We start from the raw sequence: 13601 nt of genomic DNA on the forward strand, positions 1-13601 counted from the left end.
TGTGAACGCCATATTGCACCAAAGAATCATCTAAGAGTAGGGAAAATTTACAATGGGGCAAACTTAAAGGCTTTGTAACTGAATGCATGTAGCATTTGGAATAAAACTAATGAGTTAACAGTGCAAATAGAGATAAATAGGTATGATTTGGTGGCGATTACGGAGACCTGGTTACAGGGAGAACAGTATCCAAGGGTACTCAGTGTTTCGGAATGATAGGCAGGAAGGAAAAGGAGGTGGTGTAGCTTTGTTAGTAAAGAAAGAGATCAGTGCTATAATGAGGAATGATATAGGCACAGGAGAGCAAGATAAAAGCCAGAAACTGCGGATGCTGGAAATTGAAAACAAAAATACCTGGAAAAACTCAGCAGGTCTGGCAGCATCTGTGGAAAGGAGCACAGTTAACGTTTCGAGTCCACATGACTCTTCAACAGAACTAAGAAAAAATAGAAAAGGGGTGAAATATAAGCTGGTTTAAGGGGGTAGGGGGTGGGGGGGGAGGGTGCGGGTTGGGACAAGAGATCTGGATAGAGGGCCAGTGATAGGTGGACACAACCAAAAGATGTCACAGACAAAAGGACAAAGAAGGTGGTGATATAAAGGAATGTGCTAATTAAGGGTAGAAAGCAGGACAAGCAAGGTACAGATAGCCCTAGTGGGGGTGGGGTGGGGTAAAGGAATCGAAAAAGGCTAAAAGTTAGAGATAAAAAAATGGATGGAAATATATTTAAAAATAATGGAAATAGGTGGGAAAAGAAAAATCTATATAAATTATTGGAAAAAAACAAAAAGGAGGGGGAAAAATCAGAAAAGGGGTGGGGATGGAGGCGAGAGTTCATGATCTAAAATTGTTGAACTCAATATTCAGTCCGAAAGGCTGTAAAGTGCCGAGGCGGAAGATGAGGTGCTGTTCCTCCAGTTTGTGTTGACCTTCACTGGAACGATGCAGCAAGCCAAGGACGGGCATGAGAGCAGGGTGGAGTGTTGAAATGGCAAGCGACAGGGAGGTCTGGGTAATGCTTGTGGACAGAACAAAGGCGTTCTGCAAAGCAGTCACCCAGTCTGCATTTGGTCTCTCCAATGTAGAGGAAACCACATTGAGAGCAACTAATGCAGGAGACTAAGTTGAGGGAAGTACAGGTGAAATGTTGCTTCACTTGAAATGAGTGTTTGGGCCCTTGGACGGTGAGGAGAGGGGAAGTAAAAGGACAGGTGTTGCATCTTCTGCGATTGCATGGGAAGGTGCCTTGGGAGGGGGTTGTGGTGTAGGGGTTGATGGAGGAGTGGACCAGGGTGTCATGGAGGGAACAATCCCTACGGAATGCTGCTGGGGGGGTGAAGGGAAGATGTGTTTGGTGGTGTCATCATGCTGGAGTTGGCAGAAATGGCGGAGGACGATCCTTTGAATGCGGAGGCTGGTGGGGTGATAAGTGAGGACAAGGGGGACCCTATCATGTTTCTGGGAGGGAGAAGAAAGTGTGAGGGCAGATGCGCGGGAGATGGGCTGGACACAGTTGAGGGCCCTGTCAATCACCGTGGGTGAAAAACCTCGGTTAAGAAAGAAGGAGGACGTGTCAGAGGAACTGTTTTTGAAAGTGGCATCATCAGAACAGATGCGACGGAGGCGAAGGAACTGAGAGAATGGGATGGAGTCCTTACAGGAAGTGGGGTGTGAGGAGCTGTAGCCAAGGAAGCTGTGACAGTCGGTAGGCTTGTAATGGATATTGGTGGACAGTCTATCACCAAAAATTGAGACAGAGAGGTCAAGGGTAGGGAAGTGTCAGAGGTGGACCATGTGAAAATGATGGAGGCGTAGAAATTGGAAGCAAAATTAATAAAAATTTTCCAGGTCCAGACGAGAGCATGAAGCAGCACCAAAGTAATCATCGATGTACCGAAGAAAGAGTTGTGGGAGGGGGCCGGAGTAGGATTGGAACAAGGAATGTTCCACATACCCCATAAAGAGATAGGCATAACTGGGGCCCATGCGGGTACCCATAGCCACACCTTTTATTTGGAGGAAGTGAGAGGAGTTTAAGGAGAAATTGTTCATTGTGAGAACAAGTTCAGCCAGACTTTGGAGAGTAGTGGTGGATGGGGCTTGTTTGGGTCTCTGTTTGAGGAAGAAGCAGTGAGCCATCAGACCATCTCGGTGGGGGATGGAGATGTAGAGGGATTGGACATCCAATGTGAAGAGGAAGCAGTCGTGGCCAGGGAACTGGAAATTGTTGATATGATATAGGGTGTCAGAGGAATCACGGATGTAGGTGGGAAGGGACTGGACAAGGGGAGAGAGAATGGAGTCAAGATAGCGAGAAATGAGTTCCGTGGGGCAGGAGCAGGCTGACACGATCGGTCTGCCGGGATAGTCCTCTTTGTGGATTTTGGGTAGGAGGTAGAAGTGGGCCATCCAATGTTGGGAGACTATCAGGTTGGAAGCTGTGGAAGGAAGATCTCCAGAGGAGATGAGGTCAGTAACAGTCCTGGAAACAATGGCTTGATGTTCAGTAGTGGGGTCATGGTCCAGGGAGAGGTAGGAGAAAGTGTCTGTGAGTTGACACTCAGCCTCTGCGAGGTAGAGGTCAGTGCGCCAGACAACAACAGCACCACCCTTGTCAGCGGGTTTGATGACAATGTCAGGGTTGGACCTGAGAGAACGGAGTGCAGCAAGTTCAGAGAGAGACAGGTTAGAATGGGTGAGAGGAGCAGAGAAATTGAGACGAATAATGTCACGCTTACAGTTCTCAATGAAAAGATCAAGAGAAGGTAAGAATCCAGAGGGAGGGGTCCAGGTGGACGGAGAATATTGGAGGTGGGTAAAAGGATCCGTTGAATGGGGAGAGGACTCCTGCCCAAAGAAGTGAGCACAGAGATGAAGGCGGCAGAAGAAGAGTTCAGCATTGTGCCGAACCCAAAATTAATTGAGATGAGGGTGCAAGGGTATGAAACTAAGTCCTTTGCTGAGCACTGAACGTTCAGCGTCGGAGAGGGGAAGGTCAGGGGGTATGGTGAATACATGGCCGGGGAGAGTAAGACGTAGAGTCAGTCTGGGTAGAAATAAGAAATAGCAAGGGAATGAAGTTCCTGGTGGGAGTAATCTAAAGGTCCCCAAACAGTAGTTCAGCAGTCGGGCACCGTATAAATCAAGAAATACTGGGAGCATGTAAGAAAGGCACGACAATAATCATGGGTGATTTCAATATGCATATAGACTGGACTAATCAAATTGGCAAGGGTAACCTTGAAGGACAGTTCATAGAGTGTATTAGAGATTGTTTCTTGGAGCAATATGTTGTGGAAGCAACCAGAAGTGTAATGAGATGGGATTAAGTAATGATCTCATCGTAAAGGATCCTCTAGGGAAGAGTGCTAGAATTTCAAGTTCAGTTTGAGAGCGAGAAACTTGAGTTCCATACTAGTGTTCAAGAGTTAAACAAAGGTAACTACATAGGCATGAGGGCAGATTTCGCCCTAGTGGACTGGGCAGGAAGACTACAAGATATGACAGTTGATGAACAGTGGCAGATATTTAAGGAGATATTCAATTCCTCCCAAGTAAAATATATCCCAAAGAGGAAGAAAGATGGTAAGAGGGGAAAAAAGCATTCATGGCTAAGCAAGTAAGTTAAAGATAACATAAAGGCAAAAACTAAGGCATACCAAATTGTAAAGGTCAGAGGTAGGCTGGAAGATTGGTAAACTTTTAAAGATAAACAAAGGGTTACTAAAAAAAAATAAAAAGAGCAAAGGTAAATTATGAAAGAAAACTAGAGCAAAATGTAAAAATTGGTAGTAAAAGATCCTACAAGTATATAAAAGGAAAGAGAGTAGCCATAGTGAATGTTGGTCCCTTGGAGGATGAGACTGGAGAGTTAATAGTGGGGAATGCAGAAATGGCAGAGACTTAATCAATATTTTGCCTCAGTTTTCACGGTGGAGAACACTAGTACCTCCCCAATAGTAACATGTAGTGCAGAGGGTATAGAGAAGGAGGAACTTAGAACAATCATCATCACTAGAGAAAAAGTACTGAGCAAACTATTGGGATTGAAGGGTGGCAAGTCCCCAGGACCTGATGGCCTACATCCCAGGGTCTTAAAGTAAGTGGCAGCGGAGATAGTGGATGCATTGGCTATAATATTCCAAAATTCCCTGGATTCTGGAAAGGTTCCAGTGGATTGGAAAAATGTTGATATAACGCCCTTATTCAAAAAGGGGGGGAGGCAGAAAGTAGGAAAATAGACCAGTTGGTTTAACAAAAAAACTGTGGATGCTGGAAATCCAAAACAAAAACAAAAACAGAATTACCTGGAAAAACTCAGCAGATCTGGCAGCATCGGCGGAGAAGAAAAGAGTTGACGTTTCGAGTCCTCATGACCCTTCGACAGAACTTGAGTTCGAGTCCAAGAAAGAGTTGAAATATAAGCTGGTTTAAGGTGTGTGTCTGGGGGGCGGAGAGAGAGAGAGAGAGAGAGAGAAGTGGAGGGGGGGTGTGGTTGTAGGGACAAATAAGCAGTGATAGAAGCAGATCATCAAAAGATGTCAACAACAATGGAACAAAAGAACACATAGGTGTTAAAGTTAAAGTTGGTGATATTATCTAAACAAATGTGCTAATTAAGAATGGATGGAAGGGCACTCAAGGTATAGCTCTAGTGGGGGTGGGGAGAGCATAAAAGATTTTAAGATATTTAAAAATAATGGAAATAGGTGGGAAAAGGAAAATCTATATAATTTATTGGAGAAATAAAAAAGGAAGGGGGAAACAGAAAGGGGGTGGGGATGGGGGAGGGAGCTCACGACCTAAAGTTGTTGAATTCAATATTCAGTCCGGAAGACTGTAAAGTGCCTAGTCGGAAGATGAGGTGTTGTTCCTCCAGTTTGCGTTGGGCTTCACTGGAACAATGCAGCAAGCCAAGGACAGACATGTGGGCAAGAGAGCAGGGTGGAGTGTTAAAATGGCAAGCGACAGGGAGGTTTGGGTCATTCTTGCGGACAGACCACAGGTGTTCTGCAAAGCGGTCGCCCAGTTTACGTTTGGTCTCTCCAATGTAGAGGAGACCACATTGGGAGCAACGAATGCAGTAGACTAAGTTGGGGGAAATGCAAGTGAAATGCTGCTTCACTTGAAAGGAGTGTTTGGGTCCTTGGACGGTGAGGAGAGAGGAAGTGAAGGGGCAGTTGTTGCATCTTTTGCGTGAGCATGGGGTGGTGCCATAGGAGGGGGTTGAGGAGTAGGGGGTGATGGAGGAGTGGACCAGGGTGTCCCGGAGGGAGCGATCCCTACAGAATGCCAATGGGGGGGGCGGTGAAGGGAAGATGGTTTGGTGGTGGCATTATGCTGGAGTTGGCGGAAATGGTGGAGGATGATCCTTTGAATGCGGAGGCTGGTGGGGTGATAAGTGAGGACAAGGGGGACCCTATCATGTTTCTGGGAGGGAGGAGAAGGCGTGAGGGCGGATGCGTGGGAGATGGGCCGGACACGGTTGAGGGCCCTGTCAACGACCGTGGATGGAAAACCTTGGTTAAGGAAGAAGGAGGACATGTCAGAGAAACTGTTTTTGAAGGCAGCATCATCGGAACAGATGCGACGGAGGCGAAGGAACTGAGAGAATGGGATGGAGTCCTTACAGGAAGCGTGGTGTGAGGAGCTGTAGTCGAGATAGCTGTGGGAGTCGGTGGGTTTGTAATGGATATTGGTGGACAGTCTATCACCAGAGATTGAGACAGAGAGGTCAAGGAAGGGAAGGGAAGTGTCAAAGATGGACCACGTGAAAATGATGGAGGGGTGGAGATTGGAAGCAAAATTAATAAATTTTTCCAAGTCCCGACGAGAGCATGAAGCGGCACCAACGTAATCATCGATGTACCAGAGAAAGAGTTGTGGAAGGGGGCCGGAGTAGGACTGGAACAAGGAATGTTCCACATACCCCATAAAGAGACAGGCATAGCTGGGGCCCATGCGGGTACCCATAGCCACACCTTTTATTTGGAGGAAGTGAGAGGAGTTGAAGGAGAAATTGTTCAGCGTGAGAACAAGTTCAGCCAGACGGTGGAGAGTAGTGGTGGATGGGGATTGTTCGGGCCTCTGTTCGAGGAAGAAGCTAAGGGCTCTCAGACCATCCTGGTGGGGGATGGAGGTGTAGAGGGATTGGACTTCCATGGTGAAGAGGAAGCGGTTGAGGCCAGGGAACTGGAAATTGTTGATGTGACGTAAGGTGTCAGAGGAATCACGGATGTAGGTGGGAAGGGACTGGACAAGGGGAGAGAGAAGGGAGTCAAGATAATGAGAAATGAGTTCTGTGGGGCAGGAGCAAGCTGAGACGATTGGTCTACCGGGGCAGTTCTGTTTGTGGATTTTGGGTAGGAGATAGAAGCGGGCCGTCCGAGGTTGGGCGACTATCAGGTTGGAAGCTGTGGGAGGGAGATCCCCAGAGGAGATGAGGTCAGTGACAGTCCTGGAAACAACGGCTTGATGTTCAGTGGTGGGGTCATGGTCCAGGGAGAGGTAGGAGGAAGTGTCTGCGAGTTGACGCTCAGCCTCCGCGAGGTAGAGGTCAGTGCGCCAGACAACAACAGCACCACCCTTGTCAGCGGGTTTGATGACAATGTCAGGGTTGGACCTGAGAGAATGGAGTGCAGTAAGTTCAGAGAGAGATGGTTAGAATGGGTGAGAGGAGCAGAGAAATTGAGACGACTAATGTTGCGCCGACCGTTCTCAATGAAAAGATCAAGAGAAGGTAAGAATCCAGAGGGAGGGGTCGAGGTGGAGGGAGAATATTGGAGATGGGTAAAAGGATCCGTTGAACTGGGAGAGGACTCCTGCCCAAAGAAGTGAGCTCGGAGACAAAGACGGCAAAGAAGAGTTCAGCATCATGCCGAGCCAGAAATTCATTGAGGTGTGGGCACAAGGGTATGAAACTAAGTCCTTTGCTGAGCACTGAACATTCAGCATCGGAGAGGGGAATGTCAGGGGGTATAGTGAATACACGGCTGGGGTTGGGATTGGAAGATGGGGTGGGGACGGAGGGACAGGCAGGGGTGGAGGCACCTAGATGGGTGTTGGTGTCGATGAGTTGTTGGAGCTTGCGTTCCTTAGCACTTGAGAGAAAGAGAAAAAGTTTCTTGTTGAGGCGTCGGATGAGCCGAAGGATAAAATGAAACTGGGGGCATGCGCAGCTTTGAAAAAGGGTACGGCGGTGCTGCTGGAGGGAGAGGTCGAGTGTGTTCATATGGCGGCGCATGGCACTGAGTGTGGATTTCAGAATGTGACGGGAACAGCAGTCCGAGAAATGTTTTATGTCCCGGAGATACCTGTAATCCTGGGTGGGTTCGAAACATGAGGGGTGGAATTTCAGTTGAAATCCACGTGGGGTAAGTCGGAGATGGAGACAGTCACTGAGAAAGGAGATATGGCTGTGAAAGCAGGTTTTAGTAAACACCTTGTCAAACACCAGGAGGGAAATGGAAAGCAAGGAAGGTGAGCCGGGCAAAAGAGAGGAACGGAAATCTTGTCGCAGAAAAGAACAGAACTTCTTCAAGGAGGTAGACATTTCTTGAAGAGCAGTGGCTGTCAATTAAGCACAGAGATAAAAACAAAAATACTGCGGATGCTGGAAATCCAAAACAAAAACAAAAACAGAATTACCTGGAAAAACTCAGCAGGTCTGGCAGCATCGGCGGAGAAGAAAAGAGTTGACGTTTCGAGTCCTCATGACCCATCGACAGAACTTGAGTTCGAGTCCAAGAAAGAGTTGAAATATAAGCTGGTTTAAGGTGTGTGTGTGGGGGGCGGAGAGAGAGAGAGAGAGAGAAGTGGAGCGGGGGTGTGGTTGTAGGGACAAACAAGCAGTGATAGAAGCAGATCATAAAAAGATGTCAACAACAATAGAACAAAAGAACACATAGGTGTTAAAGTTGGTGATATTATCTAAACGAATGTGCTAATTAAGAATGGATGGAAGGGCACTCAAGGTATAGCTCTAGTGGGGGTGGGGAGAGCATAAAAGATTTTTTAAATTTTTTTTTAAAAATAATGGAAATAGGTGGGAAAAGGAAAATCTATATAATTTATTGGAGAAAAAAAAAAGGAAGGGGGAAACAGAAAGGGGGTGGGGATGGGGGAGGGAGCTCATGACCTAAAGTTGTTGAATTCAATATTCAGTCCGGAAGGCTGTAAAGTGCCTAGTCGGAAGATGAGGTGTTGTTCCTCCAGTTTGCGTTGGGCTTCACTGAAACAATGCAGCAAGCCAAGGACAGACATGTGGGCAAGAGAGCAGGGTGGAGTGTTAAAATGGCAAGCGACAGGGAGGTTTGGGTCATTCTTGCGGACAGACCGCAGGTGTTCTGCAAAGCGGTCGCCCAGTTTACGTTTGGTCTCTCCAATGTAGAGGAGACCACATTGGGAGCAACGAATGCAGTAGACTAAGTTGGGGGAAATGCAAGTGAAATGCTGCTTCACTTGAAAGGAGTGTTTGAGTCCTTGGACGGTTTTACCCATCTCCAATATTCTCCCTCCACCTGGACCCCTCCCTCTGGATTCTTACCTTCTCTTGATCTTTTCATTGAGAACTGTCGGCGCGACATTAGTCGTCTCAATTTCTCTGCTCCTCTCACCCATTCTAACCTGTCTCTCTCTAAACTTACTGCACTCCATTCTCTCAGGTCCAACCCTGACATTGTCATCAAACCCGCTGACAAGGGTGGTGCTGTTGTTGTCTGGCGCACTGACCTCTACCTCGTGGAGGCTGAGCGTCAACTCGCAGACACTTCCTCCTACCTCTCCCTGGACCATGACCCCACCACTGAACATCAAGCCATTGTTTCTAGGACTGTCACTGACCTCATATCCTCTGGGGATCTCCCTTCCACAGCTTCCAACCTGATAGTCGCCCAATCTCGGACGGCCCGCTTCTATCTCCTACCCAAAATCCACAAACAGAACTGCCCCGGTAGACCAATCGTCTCAGCTTGCTCCTGCCCCACAGAACTCATTTCTCGTTATCTTGACTCCCTTCTCTCTCCCCTTGTCCAGTCCCTTCCCACCTACATCCGTGATTCCTCTGACACCTTACGTCACATCAACAATTTCCAGTTCCCTGGCCTCAACCGCTTCCTCTTCACCATGGACGTCCAATCCCTCTACACCTTCATCCCCCACCAGGATGGGCTGAGGGCCTTTAGCTTCTTCCTTGAACAGAGGTCCGAACAATCCCCATCCACCACTACTCTCCTCCGTCTGGCTGAACTTGTTCTCACGCTGAACAATTTCTCCTTCAACTCCTCTCACTTCCTCCAAATAAAAGGTGTGGCTATGGGTACCCGCATGGGCCCCAGCTATGCCTGTCTCTTTGTGGGGTATGTGGACCATTCCTTGTTCCATTCCTACTCCGGCCCCCTTCCACAACTCTTTCTCCGTTACATCGATGATTACTTCGGTGCCGCTTCATGCTCTCGTCGGGACTTGGAAAAATTTATTAATTTTGCTTCCAATCTCCACCCCTCCATCATTTTCACGTGGTCCATCTCTGACACTTCCCTTCCCATCCTTGACCTCTCTGTCTCAATCTCTGGTGATAGACTGTCCACCAATATCCATTACAAACCCACTGACTCCCACAGCTATCTCGACTACAGCTCCTCACACCCCGCTTCCTGTAAGGACTCCATCCCATTCTCTCAGTTCCTTCGCCTCCGTCGCATCTGTTCCGATGATGCTACCTTCAAAAACAGTTCCTCTGACATGTCCTCCTTCTTCCTTAACCAAGGTTTTCCACCCACGGTCGTTGACAGGGCCCTCAACCGTGTCCGGCCCATCTCCCGCGCATCCGCCCTCAGGCCTTCTCCTCCCTCACAGAAACATGATAGGGTCCCCCTTGTCCTCACTTATCACCCCACCAGCCTCCGCATTCAAAGGATCATCCTCCGCCATTTCCGCCAACTCCAGCATGATGCCACCACCAAACACATCTTCCCTTCACCCCCCCTATCGGCATTCCGTAGGGATCGCTCCCTCCGGGACACCCTGGTCCACTCCTCCATCACCCCCTACTCCTCAACCCCCTCCTATGGCACCACCCCATGCCCACGCAAAAGATGCAACACCTGCCCCTTCACTTCCTCTCTCCTCACCGTCCAAGTGCCCAAACACTCCTTTCAAGTGAAGCAGCATTTCACTTGTATTTCCCCCAACTTAGTCTACTGCATTCGTTGCTCCCAATGTGGTCTCCTCTACATTGGAGAGACCAAACGTAAACTGGGCGACCGCCTTGCAGAACACCTGCGGTCTGTCCGCAAGAATGACCCAAACCTCCCTGTCGCTTGCCATTTTAACACTCCACCCTGCTCTCTTGCCCACATGTCTGTCCTTGGTTTGCTGCATTGTTCCAGTGAAGCCCAACGCAAACTGGAGGAACAACACCTCATCTTCCGACTAGGCACTTTACAGCCTACCAGACTGAATATTGAATTCAACAACTTTAGGTTGTCAGCTCCTTCCTCCATCCCCACCCCCTTTCTGTTTCCCCCTTCTTTTTTTTTTGTCTCCAATAAATTATATAATTTTCTTTTTCCCACCTATTTCCATTATTTAAAAAAAAATTTTAAAATCTTTTATGCTCTCCCCACCCCCACTAGAGCTATACCTTGAGTGCCCTTCCATCCATTCTTAATTAGCACATTCGTTTAGATAATATCACCAACTTTAACTTTAACACCTATGTGTTCTTTTGTTCTATTGTTGTTGACATCTTTTGATGATCTGCTTCTTTCACTGCTTGTTTGTCCCTACAACCACACCCCCCCTCCACTTCTCTCTCTCTCTCTCTCTCTCTCCGCCCCCCACACACAAACCTTAAACCAGCTTATATTTCAACTCTTTCTTGGACTCGAACTCAAGTTCTATCGAAGGGTCATGAGGACTCGAAACGTCAACTCTTTTCTTCTCCACCGATGCTGCCAGACCTGCTGAGTTTTTCCAGGTAATTCTGTTTTTGTTTTTGTTCCAGTTGGTTTAACGTCTGTCGGTGGGAAATTGTTGGAAACCATTATTAAGGAAGTAGTATTGGGGCATTTGGAAAGTCAAAATGCAATCCATCAGAGTCAGCATGGTTTTATGAAGAGTAAATCATGTTTGACTAATTTGCTATCTTTGAAGATGTGACAAGCAAAGTGGATAATGGAGATCCTGTAGATGTAGTATATCTGGACTTCCTGAAGGCCTTTGATAAGGTGCCGCACAAAAGATTAATACACAAGATAAGATCACATGGAGTTAGGGGTAATATATTAGGTTGGATAGAGGATTGGCTAACCAACAGAAAGCAGAGAGTCGGGATAAATGGGTCTTTTTCTGGATGGCAAGCTGTAACTAGTGGGGTGCAACAGGGTTCGGTCCTTGGGCCCCATCTATTTACAACCTATATTAATGACTTGGATTCAGGGATAGAAGATACTATAACTAAGTTTTCAGATGACACCAAAATAGGTGGGAAAGTAATGTGATGAAGAAATAAGAAAATTACAAATGGATATGGACAGGTTAGGTGAATGGGCCAAAATTTGGCAGATGGAGCTTAACGTGGATAAGTGCGAGGTTATCCATTTTGGCTGGAAGAATAAAAAGGTGACTTATTATTTAAATGGAGAGAAACTTCAGAATGCTTCAATGCAGAGGGATCTGAGTGTCCTCGTGCATGAATCGCTGAAAGCTAATATGCAGGTACAGCAGGTAATAAGGAAGGCAAATGGAATTTTGGCATTTATTGCTAAAGGAATAGAGTATAAAAATAGGGAAGTGTTGTTGCAACTGGAGCACTGTGCACAGTTTTGGTCCCTTATTTGAGGAAGGATGTAATTGCATTGGAGGCGGTTCAGAGGAGGTTCACTAGATAGGTTCCAGAGATGCGAGATTGTCTTATGAGGAGAGATTGAGCAGTTTAGGCCTATACTCGCTGGAGTTTAGAAGGATGAAAGGAGATCTTTTTGAGGTATATAAGATGCTAAAGGGGATAGACAAAGTAGACGTGGAGCAGATGTTTCCCCTTGTGCAGCATTCTAGAATGAGAGGCCATAGTTTTAGGCTAAGGGGTGGTAGATTTAACTCAGAGACGAGGAGGAATTACTTTTCTCCAAGTGGTCATAAACCTGTAGAATTCACTACCTCGGGGGTGAGAGGGGGCACTTTAGTTATCCTAATATAGACTGGGCTAGTAAAAAAGGGCTGAGAAGGTGAAAAGTTTCTGAAGTCTGCTCAGGAGACTTTTCTACTTCAGTATATTTTCCAGTCCAACAAGGAAGGAGGCACCGCTGGATCTGATTCTTGAGAATGGGGTGGGACAAATGGATCAAGTGTCAGAATGGGAACCTTTAGTGGACAGTAATTCTAGCATCATAAGTTTTAGGTTGGCTATGAAAACGGCAAGGAGTAATCCAGAGAGAAATAATTGAGGGAGGGCCAATTTCAATCGGGTTAGAACAAATCTGCCCAAATGATTGGAATCAAAGATTGGCAAGCATTATGGCAAGCAAGAGGAGATAGTTTGGGTACAGTCATCATAATATTCCCCTGAGGAAGAAAGGTAAGACAAACAAAGCCAGAGGCTCCCTGGATGATGAAAGGGTTACAGTTAGATGAAGTAGAAAATGGTGTGTATTACAGATCTCAGGTTGATGATACAATTGAGTACCAGCCTCTGAACTTCCTCAGAGGGGAAGTGAAGGAAATAAGAGAAGCAAAGACAGAGTATGAGAAAGGACTGGCAGGTAACATAAAATGGACTCCAAATGTCTTCTATAAGCATATAAAAAAGTGGCAAAAGGAGGGCTGATAAGGGACCAAAAAAGGGATTTACACATGGAGGCAGAGGGTGTGGATGAGGTACTAATTGAATACTTTGCATCAGACTTTACCAAGGCAGGAGATTTTGCCCAAGTCACAGTGAAAGAGGAGATAGTTGATATACTGGATGAGCTAAGATATTAATAAGGCTGACTGTACTTAAAGTTGATAAATCACCAGGACTGGATCAGATGCATCAAAGAATACTGAGGGAAGGCAGGGTGGAAATTGCTGAAGCACTGGCCATAATCTTTCAAACTTCTTTGGATACAGGGGTGGTGCCAGAGAACTGGAGAATCACAAATGTTACACTCTTGTTCAAAAAGGTTGAGAGGATAAACCCAGCTACTACAAGCCTGGGCGGTGGGAAAGCTTTTAGAAATGATAAATCAGGACAAAATTACAGTCACTTAGACAAATCTGGATTGATTAAGGAAAGCCAACACATTTGTTAAGGGCAATTTGTGTTCAACTATCCTGATTGAGTTTTGTTGAGGTAACAGAGAGATTTGAAGAAGGTCATGCGGTTGATATGGTATTCATGGACTTCCAAAAGGTGTCTGATAAAGTGCCACATAACAGGCGTGTCAGCAAGGTTAAAGCCCCATGAAATAGAAGAGACAGTAGCAGCAAAGACACAAAGTTGGTTGAGAGATGGGCAACTGAGTGTAGTAAAATAAAAACAAAAAACTGCGGATGCTGGAAATCCAAAACAAAAACAGGATTACTTGGAAAAACTCAGCAGGTCAGGCAGCATTGGTGG

General features: G+C 46.6%; 1 protein-coding gene across 13 annotated transcripts in view; it reads right to left on the reverse strand.

The window, feature by feature from the left end:
* Window positions 1-13601, reverse strand: part of ripor3 (RIPOR family member 3) — a 318751-nt gene that overhangs the window by 34062 nt on the left and 271088 nt on the right. The gene's annotated exons all lie outside the window — the stretch shown is intronic.

This window comes from Carcharodon carcharias, chromosome 14, assembly GCF_017639515.1.
Source record: "Carcharodon carcharias isolate sCarCar2 chromosome 14, sCarCar2.pri, whole genome shotgun sequence".
NCBI lineage: Eukaryota > Metazoa > Chordata > Chondrichthyes > Lamniformes > Lamnidae > Carcharodon > Carcharodon carcharias.